General features: G+C 40.6%; 1 protein-coding gene across 1 annotated transcript in view; it reads left to right on the forward strand.

Moving 5' to 3' along the window:
- The window catches only part of LOC126273093 (S1 RNA-binding domain-containing protein 1), a 189,316-nt gene that overhangs the window by 109,531 nt on the left and 63,968 nt on the right, over nucleotides 1-15,817 (forward strand). The window lies entirely within an intron of this gene.

Raw genomic sequence — 15,817 nt, forward strand, 5'->3', positions numbered from 1 at the left:
TCATGTTGGCATAAATGATGCTTCCTCCCTGGGTTATGAGGCTAACATTGGTTCCTTTAGACAGTTGGCTGGATGGTGAAGACATCACACACAGAATGCATGCACATTTCACCATTTGTAGCATCAACCCAGAGTCGATAATGGTCTTATGGTTTGAAGTTGAGTTGAAGGTGAAAACCAGAAGCTCGGACAACTCTGCGACAATCTCAAATGTGAATTTCTCAATCTCAGCTACCAGTGGAGAATTGCTAGGCTCTTGATATATTAGAAGTGCAGTGAACAAAGAAAGTGGCTTATGAGATGCTGCAAACCATAGGCATTATTACGTTTGTCTGTAGAAATTACTTTCCTGTATATCCTGAGGGTAATGGGGAACATGTGATGTGAACGCAGGATTTTTGAGGGTTAGAGGAACACCTCCATAGGGACAGTGACAAAATACCTGCAGAAATCAAAGACAGACCAGCCCCATTGCTCCGAGAGAAGAACATTCAGCCTTTGAGATCAGAAAAAAAATGTGTGTTATTAGTAAACTGCAGCAGCATGTATGGTAAGTCCCATCATTGGTTTCACTTATTATTGGTAATAATATCCACACAATATCAGAAACAGAAAATTATCCAAAACAGGAATTGAACAGCAGCTACATTCTGATTTCAGACTGGAATATATATTACAAGAGTAGGCTACTTGGCAGTGGCAGTTGCAGTGACAGTGGCATATTTATTGTCACAAAGAACTCTGTTTTCTAGTGGGATTATCGTAGATTCTGAATGTGAAATAGTATGAGTAAAGGTAAACATCAAAGGTAGCCCAATCATGGTAATCGGATTGTTTATAGGCCACTTGTGTCAAGAGCTGTAGTGGCAGAGTGGTTCAGAGATAACTTCGAGAATATCTCATGGGAAGGGGAGACACACACAATTAGAAATGGTGTCATAATAAGGGATTTGTTTGAGATTGTTTTGAATATTTTGTCTGAAAATTACTTCGAGCAGATAGTTAAAGAACCAATGTCTGAGGGCAATTTCTTGACCACCTAGTAACTAACAGCCTCAAACACTGAGGCAAAAATTGGTGATAGTATTGTGGCGACTCTTTCTGTTTGCCTCATTTGTAGCAGCAGATGACGGGCTGCACTGACTGAAAACTGGCAATCAGCAAACCTCCTGCCACCCAAAGTACCACCACTTCTCCCCAGCATCCTCGCTGGTCAATTCCACTGCAGGTAGGCCTTTGACTGCTACACTTGCTGGGGGCCACGCACACCAAACTGCTGCTCACACAGTCTCAGTTTCTGCTTCTAGAGGCAACATCTCCTGGCCAAGCTCTCGGCAGCTTGTCTTGCGCAAATCCCCCACCCCCAGCCCCCGCCCCTTTGTGCTAACAGCAGGCTTTTGCACCTGCATCCAGTTTCAGTGTATTCCTGCACTCCAGTTAATGAGAAAAGTGCCACTGAGTCTTCCCTGTCACCTCCCCAAGCTATGTTTCCTTGAGAGACTTCCTCGATTGCAGGTGTACAAGTCTGTTGCAAACTGCCCAGGTCGCCTCCCCCCCCCCCCCCTCCCCGCACCACTGCTCACTCCCCCCCCCCCCCCACACAACCCTCTGTCCCCCTGCCCCCCCTTCCCCTCATCTACCTATTCATGGCTGCCTCTGCTGGGATCATCACCTGGATTACTGAGTGCAGTGTAGTTTACTTCAGTGCAGCGAAGTTCGGTAAGTGCCAGAAGTACTGGATAGGTTTATTACTGTTTCATCCCCAGCCATTATGGTACCTCTTCACCACCAAGCACGGGACTGAAACGAGTTTTCTCTCCGACTATGCTGGCTTCCTTGACCACCTGATGAGTCCTTATTACTCTCAGAATTCCCTCCTTTTTCCTGTGGATGTGTAACACACGGGTTCGCTCCTGTGTTAACATACCCCTTCCCAGGGCTTGTCTCCTCGTGCTGTCGAACAAAATACTGTAAACTGTATAATAGTTGTCTCTTGTTTGTTGCCACAAATAATTACCCCCCTCCCCCCCCTCCCCCCCCCCCCTTGATTAAGAGGTTGTAACCCATTAAATTTTGATGTCGTAGTTAGCTTTTTGAAATAAATAGCTGATGAACCAGCTCACACACCTCTTTCAAAATGCTTCATTGTTTATTGTTTGTCCTTACTAATTAGCTTGTCTTTATAAACATGTTTGCCCATAGGTACATAGAAGGGACGCTTTAAATTGTTCCTTCACTGGTGACCCTGACATAATCCATATCCTCAGCCTCCAGCTAAGAAGCATACCTGGCTCCAACTGTAAAATCTGGTGTGACATTCTTGTGGATCCTTCACAACATGACGATCCCAACAATTGTTCCGCCCCTTTCTCCCTCTCGCCTTCCAGAAACGGATTTTCTCACGTCCCTGGCCTTGCACACACAGGTGCTCATGCTTCTGCCACTCTTATGAAATGACGGTTTGTCTGGCCGTCTATCAAATGTTTGACCGCAGCAACTGTATACTTTGCCAGCGCACGTTCACTCCCTCACAGCCACCATTCACCCCATACAACGTGGGTCACAGATGTACACCTCAACATTGTTGACAGGAGAATTATTGACTGATTTATTCATTGGATGGAGGCCACTCCTGTCTCCGATATTTCAGATAAAACTGTGGGTGCAGGCTTCATTTGAATCTGGTTGTTCTGCTTTGGATGCCCCCACAACATCACTACAGATCGTGGATGTCAGTTCATCTCCAGTCTATGACAACTACCTGCGGCTCCAGTTTCCACCATACCACCAGCTACCACCACACATTTAATAGTATGGTGGAATGGTTCTACCACACACTTAAAACCACCCTTATGTGTTACTCCTTTGAATGGTTGTTGCTCTACTCCTGGTACTTCTAGGCCTGTGGATCACACAGAAAACTGACCTGGCAACTTATGCTACTGAGCTGGTACACGGACATTCGCTCACCATTCTTGGTGATTTTTTGGAAACAACCAGATATGCTGACAGTATTATAACAGGTTTCATGCAGCAGCTCCAAGGCTTCATGGCCTAGCTGCAACCAACACTTCCACAACGTCGTGGTAAGCACTGTACCTTCATCCACTGTGACTTCACAGCATGCACACATATCATTCTTCAATTGTGTGCATACCAGCCACCACTCCACCCATAGCATTCGGTTCCACAATTGGGATCACAAGTCGAGGACAAGACGTTCTCCATTTGTCTGATCTGGGCCACAACAAGTGTCTCCCTAAACAGGCTCAAACCAGCCTGTGTCCTGGAGCCACCTCCAGCCAACTAGCACAGCACAGCTGAGATGGAGCTGTCCCTGCCTGCACCACCACAAATGACAAGACACAGTTCAACAGTACCCCCTATGCTGTTCCCAGCGTGCCACTGCCTGATGCCGACGCCGTGTCCGACACATAACAGCAAACGCTGCCCCTGGCCTGCCACCATCAGACTACATAACTGACACACCTCCCAGTCCCTAGGACCCCAATGTCGCCACTGCAAAGCCCTCCTTGCAGCTTCTGGCTGATGCAGACACCTCTCTGCCCCACAGGCTCTTATCAGTCCTGACACGGTGCTGCCATCACCGCTGATAGCACCTGCACCATTGGAGCAGTGACCCTATTTCACACGCTACCAACACCGTGCACATTAGCTGCCCATGCCCCTCCTCTTACTGGAAACCACAGCACTCGCAGGAGTGCAGCAGTGGCAACTTGCTCATGCGTCCCCTACAAGCATCCTTAATAGACTCCAAACACCCTTCTGTGTGGTTGGCATCAATATCTTCCTCTCGCAAGGGAGAACTGTGTGATGACTTTTTCCCTTCGCCTCCAGTTGTAGCAAGAGACGACAAGCTGCACTGACCGAAAGCCAGTGATCAGTGAAGCTCCTGCCAATTGAGGTACCACTGCATCTTCTCAGCACCCTCGGTAGTCACTTCCTCTGCAGGTAGATCTTTGACTGCCACATTTTCTGGGGGCCTTAGTAGGCACCAAACTGTCACTCACATAGTTTGCTTCCGCTTTTATGAGGCATTATCTCCTGGCCATGATCTCGGCAGCTTGTCTTGTGCAACGCCCTGTGGTTCGTGTCATTAACTGCCGCACATCACTGGAGTGCGTGATAGCAGCACCTCTTCACCACCAAGCACGGCAGTGAAACAAGTTTTTTTTTTCTCTCTCTCTGATTGTGCTGGCTTCCTTGACCACCTGATGAGTTCTTATTACTCTGAAACTTACCCCTTTTTCTGGATGTATAATGTACGGGTGTCGCTCCGGCAAAATCCTGTGTTAACGTCCCTTTTCCCAGAGTTTATCTTCTCATGCTGCCAGACGATGTCAAACAAAATACTGTAAACTGTGTTATAGTTGTACCTATTCAAAGACTGCCATAAGCTGTGACCCTTCTTGATTAAGAGGTTGTAACACATTAAATTTTGATGTACTAATTAGCTTTTTGAAATAAATATCTGACAAACCAGCTCACAAACCCCTTTCAGTACACCTCATTATTTATTGTTTGTCCATACTAATTAGCATACATGTATAAAAAATTGTTTTTTTCACTGCTGACCACAACATGATCCATGCCCCTCAAATCATTGAGTCTGGTCTCAACTTCCAGTGAAGGTGTATCTGTAAAAATTTGGTGTGATGTTCTCATGGTTCCTTTACAATCTGATGGCTCCAACAGTTAGCCACATCCCTTTCTCCCTCTCGCATTCTGTGTATAGTTCTACATGTTCAAAGACACTTTCACAAGCAAGGACTCCCCTTGCTTAAGAGATTATAACACATTAAATTTTGTTGAAATAGTTAGTTTTTAGAAATAAATAACTCACAAACCAGCTCACACACTTCTCTCAGTACACCTCATTATTTTTGTTTGTCTTTTTTAATTAGCATGCCTCCATAAACGTGTTTGATCTTAGAAGCATAGAAGGCAAACTTTAAATCATTCCTCCAGTATCAATGACTGCAGATATTATGGGAATGTTAAAAATGTAGAAAAATATTTTTGTTTAGCAAGTATGACACAAGACAAACTGCAAGACATCTGTGTAGCCAACATCAAGTATTTAGCTCTAAGGACAAATATGTGGAGCATAAATAGGTAAAACTCTAATGCATCGTACAATATGACTTTCATATATATGCGGACAATTTGTACAGAAACCAGATGGCAGTTATAAGAGTCGAGGGACATGAAAGGGAAGCAGTGGTTGGGAAGGGAGTGAGACAGGGCTGTAGTCTATCCCCGATGTTATTCAATCTGTATATTGAGCAAGCAGTGAAGGAAACAAAAGAAAAATTCGGAGTAGGTATTAAAGTCCTTGGAGAAGAAATAAAAACTTTGAGGTTCGCCGATGACATCGTAATTCTGTCAGAGACAGCAAAGGACTTGCAAGAGTAGTTGACGGAATGGATAGTGCCTTGAAAGGAGGATATAAGATGACCATCAACAAAAGCAAAACGAGGATAATGGAATGTACCATCAACAAAAGCAAAACGAGGATAATGGAATGTAGACGAATTAAGTCGGGTGATGCTGAGGGAATTAGATTAGGAAGTGAGACACTTAAGGTAGTAAAGGAGTTTTGCTATTTGGGGAACAAAATAACTGATGATGGTCGAAGTAGAGAGGATATAAAATGTAGACTGGCAATGGCAAGGAAAGCGTTTCTGAAGAAGCGAATTTTGTTAACATCGAGTATAGATTTAAGTGTCAGGAAGTCATTTCTGAAAGTATTTGTATGGAGTGTAGCCATGTATGGAAGTGAATCATGGACGATAAATAGTTTGGACAAGAAGAGAATAGAAGCTTTCGAAATGTGGTGCTACAGAAGAATGCTGAAGATTAGATGAGTAGATCACATAACTAATGAGGAAGTATTGAATCGGATTGGGGAGAAGAGAAGTTTGTGGCACAACTTGACCAGAAGAAGGGATCGGTTGGTAGGACATGTTCTGAGGCATCAAGGGATCACCAATTTAGTATTGGAGGGCAGCGTGGAGGGTAAAAATCGTAGAGGGAGACCAAGAGATGAATACACTAAGCAGATTCAGAAGGATGTAGGTTGCAGTAGGTACTGGGAAATGAAGAAGCTTGCACAGGATAGAGTAGCATGGAGAGCTGCATCAAACCAGTTTCAGGACTGATGACAACAACAACAACAACAACAACAACAACATGTATGCGGAACTGGGTTGTGTGGGTCGGGAAAGGCATACTGTGATTCAGTATCTATGTTAGAAAAGTACTTGGAAGGCAAAGAGAGTTTCATCTCTAATTTAAGAAGAGTCAAAGCCTGGTAGACAGACAGAAGGAGAAAGAATCAAAAGATGTAAGAAGCATTCATTTAATTTAAGAGTAAAATTTTGTCAAACAGTCGACTAACAATGCTATGAACCTTCAGTCCTATGTACTGTCAGTAAGTGGATCAAAATAATCAATTAAATCACTCAGTGACCATACTGGCACTGAAAAAGATGATGAGAGAATGAAGGCTGAAATACTGAATTTGGTCTTCCAAAATTGTTTCACTGTAGAAGACAATAATATGTTTCAGTCATTGCACAAATGCTGAAGTGGCAGATATTGAGAGATGCGTTCACTGATTAGAAAATCAACTAAAACTCCTCAACAGTGAAAAAACTGGACTGGGTGAGATACCTGTGAGGTTCTACAGAGTTTCTGCGAAAGAACTTCTCGCCTTTTAACATTTGTTTATCGTAGGTCGCTAGCGATTCAAAAAGACACAGCTCATTTTTGTTTTCAAGAAAGGCCATTATACAGATGGACATATTTATGGGCCTACCAGTATATGACTGATGCCAGCCTGTTGTAGAATTATGGAACAAGTCATTATGTTGTTCTGGGAGAATGAGAATCTTTCTAACGAACATCATGTTAAGGTAATTTAGTGAAAACCCCAGTGGATTGGTACACAGCTCCTACTATTTACGATTTACATTAATGACCTATTGGATACTTTTAGAGGATCCTTGAGGCTATTCATGGAAGATGCTGTTTTGTGTAGGAAATTTGTGGTGCAAGAAGCTTAATGTAATGCAGTAAGACGTGCAGAGGTTTGATGACTGGTGCAGGATGTGAGGTAATGGGCAGGTTGTGGCGCCCAGAAAATATTCTAAGTTCAGAGTTTGCGTGGCCACACAGGCCACTCAGCAAGCCGGGGCGCAGCAGCAACCACCTGGTGCCGAACGTTAGCTGAGCAAGCGGGGTAGCCGCAGCGCGTGGTCCAGCTGACGTGTGGCTGGGAATTTCATGTTCATGCTGTGTCGATGAAGGAGACATGCCAGGAGTGCCAAAGATGGCGGACTTTGTGAAACCTTAATGGCAGACGTTTCACAGTTCATATAGAAATTAATAGTAGCCAGATGAATCATGATATTGCAAAAAAAAACATGTACACTGCTACTATTTGCACGGCGATTCTGGTGGTGTAATCAGATTTTCAATATCTTTATTAGTTTAAAATTCAGTATCTTGACGATAAATTATAAAAGTAACACCCAGCAACGAATCTCCAAAATCTAAACAGTTCGTCCGATTTTGGTAACTGGCGTCTCTTTAGAAAGCTATTAGTGTGAACCTAAATTGGTATAAATTACAGGCATTTAACTTGTATAGTACATGAGTTATTGGAGGTCAAACAGGCCATTACTATTGATCACGTCAGGCCATAAGTACTCTACTCCACAGTTACACGAAAAAACCGTACTGGCATCCAATATATACTATTCATGAAGAAATCGGTCAGTTATTTACTGTGTTTTAGAAAGCACAGAGACATTAGACTCTGGCTTACTTCTGTTCTATTCCTTTGATATATGTTTATTGAATTTGTTTATGTATTTAATAATGTGTGTTAGAGCATGTTTATGGTCCAGCCATAGGAATATTTATTCAATTTCAAGTTATTTAAATGTAAATCCAGTATTCAGAATGTGTTTCATTATGTTTGTGAGTGTGCGTTGGCTTGAAAACATGGCAGTAGCACTCTAGCCAATCACAGCGCTTGTGAATGGGGAGACTGAATGGAAGTGGGAGAAGAGTACGGGAGAAGACAGGAGAGAGGTCTGGACAGTACGGCGCAATGTATGCAGAGTAGCGGGAAAGACTTGGAGAGTGGAGCAGTTTGCGAATGGTCAAGGGAGATAGAAATATTTCATAGTGTCAACTTGTGCACTTGTGAGCTTTCCTTGGCTTCTGCAGTGAAGACGTAGTATGTGTTTAGAAGTGAATATCTCACGAGCTATGCCATTGTTCATAATTAATTACGTGAAGTAGGAATCTATTGTTTTCCTGTTATTCAACTTACATTTTATTTAATTGCTGGACCATCAATACCAATAAGTGTGTTTTCGTAATAAAGGGCATTGTTGAAGGTACTTCTGCTATCGTACTCATCATGTAAACACATTAAAATAGTACCTACAGAATTTATTTAATTGCAATCTTTCATGTATAAATGTCTATGTTACATTCAAAATTCACAATTGCCAAGTAATAGAAACCTTTGACCATTTGATTCGTGTGTATATTCATATTGTATACTGTAGACTTAATAGTATTCAGCTTGTAATGCGGCAACTATGTATCCTAGCCCGTAGACAATGAAACCAGCCAAAACCTTTTAATATTTCAACTTTGAGTCTGAGGGTACATAGTTGAGGGCCACATCATCATTTCATTTGTTTTCAAAAGCTTGCAAGGGCCTATCACATGAACCTGAAAGATAATTAATGTAACATAATTCTCAGAAATAGGAGAGAGATGAACTGCTTTTCAATTATAGTGTAGATGACAGATTATTGGAAACAATAACTGTCATAAAATTTCAACTGATTCTTGAGTACTGTTCATTGGTCTATAACTTTTATTAAGTAGGATTAATGTAAGTTATAGAGAAGACCCAATGAACAGTGATACATTTCAGCTATGGTTAATTTACTCAGAAGGAGAGAGGTGGATCCTCAATAAACTCCAGTAGCAGATGTTACAAGAGAGATGATGTGCATCATGGATAGGTTTACTGTTAAAATTTTGAGAGCATATGTTCCAAGAAGAGTTGATCAGCATATTCTTCCCCCCCCCCCCCCCCCCCCCCCCCCACACACACACACACACACACACACACACACACACACACACACACACACACACACACACACACACACACACCACCACCACCACCACCACCACAAACACACATGTCTTGTGGAATGAACATGAGAAGAAAATTAGAGAAATTAGATGTCCTATGGTCTTTATTGACAATCATTTTTCCACATGCCATTTGGAAATGGAATAGGGAAGGAAGGGAAAGATGGAAGATAGTGGTACCAGAAGTAGTCCCTGCCATACACTGTAAGGTGGCCTATGGAGTATACACATAGATGTAAAAGGGAGAGGCTCCCTTCAACTTCGTTTCCCCTTATTTGTTTACATATCCTACTGGATTCTAGACTGATACACAAATAGACTAATAAATCATCATCGTTTGTTATTGTTGTGGTCTTTAGTCCGAAGACTGGTTTCTTACAGCTTTCCATGCTACTCTACCCAGTGCAAGCCTCTTCATCTCCAGATAACTACTGCAACGTACATTCTTTCACACCTGCTTACTGTATTCATCTCTTGGTCTCTCCCCTACAATTTGTAACCCCCGCAAACTTCTCTCCAATACTAAATTGGTGACTCTTGATGTCTCAGAATGTGTTCTAGCAACTGATCCCTTCTTCTAGTAAAGTTGTGCACAAAAATCTTTGCTCCTCAATTCTATTTAGTGCATCCTCAGTAGTTACATAATCTTCCCATCTTATCATCAGCATTCTTCTGTAGCACCACATTTCAAAAATTTCTATTCTCTTCTGGTTTAAACTGCTTATCATCCATGTTTCACTTCCATACGTGGCTTCGCTCTATACAAATAGTTTCAAAAAATACTTTCTGACCGTTCAATCTGTACTCGGCATTAGGAAATTCCTCTTCTTCAGAAACACTTTTAATCCCGTTGCTAGTCTACATTTTATATCCTCCCTACTTTGGCAGTCGTCAATTATTTTGCTGCCCAAATAGCGAAAGTCATCTACTGCTTTAAGTGTCCTATTTCCTAATCTAATTCCTTCAGCTTCAAGTGATTTAATTCGAGTACATTTCATTACCTTCATTTCGCTTTTGTTGATGTTCGTTTCAAGTCCTCCTTTCAGGAGACTGTCCATTCCATTCAAGTGCTCTACCTAGAGCTTTGCTCTCTCTGACCGATTTGCAGTGTCATTTGCAACCTCAAAGACTTGTATTTCTTCTCTCTGGATTTAAACTTGTGCTCCAAATTTTTATTTTGTTTCCTTTATTGCTTGCTCAATATACAGATTGAGTAACATAGGGAATAGGCTACAACACTGTCTCATTCCCTTCTCAACCACAGCTTCCCTTTCTTGCCCCCTTGACTCTTATAACTGCCATCTGATTTTTGTACAAGTTGTGAGTAGCCTTTTGCTCCCTGCATTTTACCCTTACTTTCCTCAGAATTCCAAGGAGAGTACCAGGTGCAGAAGTATGAAACCAGAATTCGTTTGAAATAATTACACGTCTGTTGTTTCAAAATGATAAACAATATTTTACTCAAAATAATCTCCATTGCTTTTTATAAATTTCTCCCACCTCTCTGGGGCACTGTGAATGTCACACTAAAAACACAGTTCTTCTTTTGAAGCAAACCATTTTCGTACATTTTCATACAAATTGAAGCATTGTTCAGTGAGAGCGTGCCCCAGTGATGCAAATAGATGCTAATCGGATGGAGTCAAATCTGGATAATAAGCTGCATGCCCTAGTATTTCCCAACTGAACGCCTCAATCGTTTCCATGAACTTTTTTGCTGTGTGTGATGGGGCGTAATCATGGAGCAATAACACTTTGTGTTGCCTTCTTCCATATTCTGGTCATTTCTCACATAATGCTTGATTTAAATCATTCATTTGCTGTTGGCGGCGATCAGTGTTGATGGTTTCGCCAGGGTTTAGCAGCTTATAATAGATGACACCCTTCTGATCCCACCGAACACAGAGCAATTGTCTTCTTTCCAAAAGCAGTTTTGGCTTGCAGTGGATGTCGATGCTTTGTGTATATTCACCCATAATTTACGACATTTTTGATTCTCAAAATATATCTATTTTTCATTGCTGGTTACTATTCTATGGAGAAATGACTTTCTTTTGTATCTTGCGAGCAGCATTTCACAAGTGATCTTTCTACTTGCTTGTTGTCTTTCATTCAGTTCATGCAGAACTTATTTTCTGTACCTTTCCCGTAGCGTTCAGCCGAAGAGAAACAGCTTTCTGCATCACTTTGAATTGTTTTGCGAGTTCCTGTTAAGTTCGAGTATCATCATCATCCAATAAGGCCTGCAATTCATTGTATTCGAACTTTTTCATGATTTTCCACACTCGTCATTTCTCATGTCAAAATCACCACTTTTGAATTTTTTTAACCAGTCAAAACACTGTGTTTTTCCAAGGGCATGTTCACTGAAAGTATCAAGCATTCGATGCGATTCTGCTGCAGTTTTCTTCAAATGATAACAGAAAACCAATGCTGTCCACAAATCGTAGTTTGTAGGCACAAAACTGGACATGTTTACTTTCATTCCAATTGATCTGTAGTAAGGAGGTCCTCCGGAATGTAGAACATGTCACAAAAATAATAATACATGACAAATATTTATAACTGAAACAGATACCAATGTATGGAACTTAGGTCACTGTGTGTTGACATTCGTCGTCAGCTCTTACAGGAAGCAGAGTGCTGCAGGTGCAGTCTCATGGGCCCTACATTGACGGCTAGCACCATCTATAGGGACATTCTGGTTCATATGTCTAGACCTGGTATTGTAGTCAGCATTGTCAAAGATTGTCTCTGAGTCTACAGCTGCTGTAAATGAGGTTTTTCTTTCTTTAACCTATCTGCTAAGAGAAGTCATAGAGGTCAGTATTGCCTCGCATGTTCCCACATTTTCCTGGAATCCAAACTGATCTTCCCCATGGTCCACTTCTACCAATTTTTCCATTTATCTGTAAAGAATTGGTGTTAGTATTTCACAACCATAAACTATCTGTCGGCACCTTTTTTTTTTTGAATTAAATTTATTATATTCCTCTTGAAGTCTGACAGTATTTCGTCTGTCTCCTACATCTTGCTCACCATATGAAAGAGTTTTTCCATGGCTGTCTCTCCCAAGGCTATTAGTAGTTCGAATGGAAAGTGCTCTGTCAAATTCTCCTTGCACTATCATGTCTCCCATCTCATCTTCATCTACATCATCTTACATTTCTGTAATATTGCTCTCAGGTACATCTCCCTTGTATAAGACTCTTTATAGTCTTTACACTTTTCAACTTTCACATCTTTGCTTGAGAGTGCTTTGCGATCTAAGTTCTTGATATTCATACAGCTGCTTTTATTTTCTCCGAAGGCCTCTTTAATTTTCCCGTAGGCAGTGTCTATCTTTCCCCTTGTGAAATGTGCTAAATCCTTATGTTTGTCCTCTAACCATTCCTGCTTAACCATTTTGCCCTTCCTGTTGATCTCATTTTTTAGACGTTTGTATTTCCTTTAGTGTGTTTCATTTACAATGTTTTCATATTTTCTCCTTTCGTGAATTAAATTCAGTTACTCATATGTCACCTAGGATTTGTACTAGCCCTCGTCTTTTTACATACTTGATCCTCTGCTGCTTTATTATTTTATCTCTCAAGGCACCCATTCTTCTTCTACTGTATTCCTTTCCCCTATTCTTGTTAATTGTTCCTTAATGCTTCCTCTGAGACTGTCAGAAATGTCTGGTTCTGAATAAGTCTAATTTTTAAAATTTAGTTCACAATTTTCACTTACTATGAAACATTTAATGTAGCAACTTAATTCATTTTCTAATGTACAGTGAAACATATCCTGTTCTGCTGAACAGAGGTTCACGAAATATGTATCAGATACAGAAAAAAGAAAACTGGTTTAAATCTCCAGGGACCCGTACAAGATGGAAAAGTTCCACTCATCTCTTCTTCAGAGCTTCTGTGGTGCCGTGCAAACTTCCAGTCATGGCTTTGGCCAGAGTCTGTTCACTGTTAGCAGTATGCAGCATGTAAGACATTATACATTACGCTGTTCCGAAGATTAACTGGGAAACATGCTTAATCTGCTACACAATTTTTTATTTTATTTTTATTTTTTTATTCATTTGTTGTCTTGATGCAGCCCACCACAAATTAATCTCCTAAGCCAAACCCTCATCTCAGAGGAACACTTGCACCCAACATCCTTCACCATTTGTTGGATATATTCCAACCTCTGGTCTCCTTTATGGTATCTACCTACAACAGCTCCCTAAAGCACCCTGAAAGTTTTTCCTTAGTGTATTCACACATGTCCTTTCATCCCGTCCCTTCTTCTCTGTAGTGTTTTCCTCTCCTTGAAAATTCTGAGGGAACCTCTTCATTTCTTATCAGTCCACGTAATTTTCAACGTCATTCTGTAGCACCACATCTCAAATACTTCTTATTTTCTTCTTTCCCAGTTTTACCACAGTCCAAGTTTCAGTTCCATATAGTGTTATTCTCCAAATGTACATTCTTAGAAATTTCTTCTTCAAATTAGGAGTGATGCTTGACACTACTACACCATCCTTAATGAGGAATCTCCTCCATTCCTATGCTAATCTGCTTCTTGTTTCCTTCTTTCTTCATCATTCATGTGCTATTTTGCTTCCAAGGCAGTACAATTTATTTACTTTATCTACTTCGTGGTCCCCAGTTTTGATGCTAAGTTTATTGTTAATCTTATTTCTGACACTCCTCATTACTATTGTCTTTCTTCAAGTCCCTCTCTGTCTGTACCTTGTGCTCATGTGACTGTTAATTACATTTAACAGATCTGTAGTTCTTTCTCAATTTCACTTACAATGACCCTGCCAAAAGTGAATCATATCACTGATGTCCTTTTTCCCTGAATATTTCTTCTTCAGTTGTTTAGAGTGAAGAGTAGAATGAAGATGAATTCATGTCTTTTTTTGTTCTTGGTCTTCCAGTTTTAATTTTCCGTATTGTTTCTTACACATATTGTATATTACACTCATTGTTGTATAGCTTACACCTATTTCTCTAAGAATTTCTAACACTTGCACCATTTTACATTGTTGAACCTTTTTTTTAAGTCGACATGTTCTATGAAAACATATTGATCTTTTTAAGTCTTGCTTCATCTGTCACGCACAGTGTCAAAGCTGCATATCTGATGCCTTTACGTTTCCTAAAGTCAAATTGATTGTCATATAGCAGATCATACACTATTAAATCAGTTGCCAGCTTAGACTAACATTTTGAATACTATATTGTTTAACATCATAAAGAAGAGATTTGTCTTTAACAATATGCACAGATGCACCTGAGTCTAAAATCCATTCCAGATGACGATTGCCACATTTCCAAAAGAACAGAAACATGAGAGTGCCTTACCTTTTATTATTGGTCCCTCTCTCTTGGCTATCAGCAACATACCTCTTTTGCTGCGAGTCTGACCTTAGATTTACTTTTTGTGTGCACTGAGATGCAATATGCCCCCTCCTTCTGACATCCACAGCACCTTACTGATTTCTTCTTTTTGTTTTTTGAATAAAGAGCAGATGTAGTTTCCTTCTCCAATACATGACAGCTTGAAGTACTCTTTACATCCTGTAAGATTTTCACTTTAACAATGTCGTCCAGAGCTTTCCAGCCCCATAATCATAGGCGCATACCTTTCGGGCAGCGATCTCAAACCCAATGTTTCTCATTAGGTTCAACGTGCCTATTATTTTGTTGACGTATTCGTCTAGGCTCTTGCATTTGTCCAGCTGAGTGGCAATTAACTCGTATAATAACCCTACTTTCCTTGTAATACCTCCATCGTCAAATGCACTTAATAATTTGTCCCAAACTTCTGTCACTGTTGCAGCTTTTTCAATGTGAACATAATTCACTGAGTCAACCAGTAATATCAACTTTGATTTTGCTTTCCTATCCATACTTGAATAATTCTGAACTGTGGATTTCATTGTCCCCTGCACCACATCCCATATCTCATCCAAACGTAAATACACTTCTGAAAATTTCCAAATTTGGATAGTTTGCATAACTTGTAAGTCTTTCAGTCTGTGAAATTTGCACCGCGCTCATTTTAACAATAACTTTGATCTTTCTTAACATAGAAAATAATACTGAAGAATAATACAAAAGAGTTGCATTCCTCTTGTAAGCGTAACTTGTACTTCACGTAAGTGCACTACTTGGAACTTCTCCAATACTTTCTCATTACTATATTATGGATATACTTATTCCAAATGCGTCACTGGGCGTGTAACCTATTAGAGTCAACACATTTGAATAAGTAATAGTGAATGAAAGACATTTAGTGCCAGTAACTATATTTGCACTTCCAGGTAAAATACATTGAACACAACAACCAAGGAACATTATACTACACACACAAAACTCAGAGCATACAATAGCACCAGAGGTCTATTATATTTCACATGATGGACTTTGCCGCCATCTCACACGAAATATATTGTTCACACAATTCCAACAAATCTGATTGTGAAAAGATCCCTGCTCCTCTATTCTTTCCAAGGTCACCTGTATTCGCATAAATAAAATTAGTCTTTTTCCTCCCATAAAGGAATTATTACCACATCCATGTATCTTTTGTTCATTTTGCTCGGAGGTAGCTGAATGACTTA

The sequence above is a fragment of the Schistocerca gregaria genome, chromosome 5 (genome assembly GCF_023897955.1).
Source record: "Schistocerca gregaria isolate iqSchGreg1 chromosome 5, iqSchGreg1.2, whole genome shotgun sequence".
Taxonomy (NCBI): Eukaryota; Metazoa; Arthropoda; class Insecta; order Orthoptera; family Acrididae; genus Schistocerca; species Schistocerca gregaria.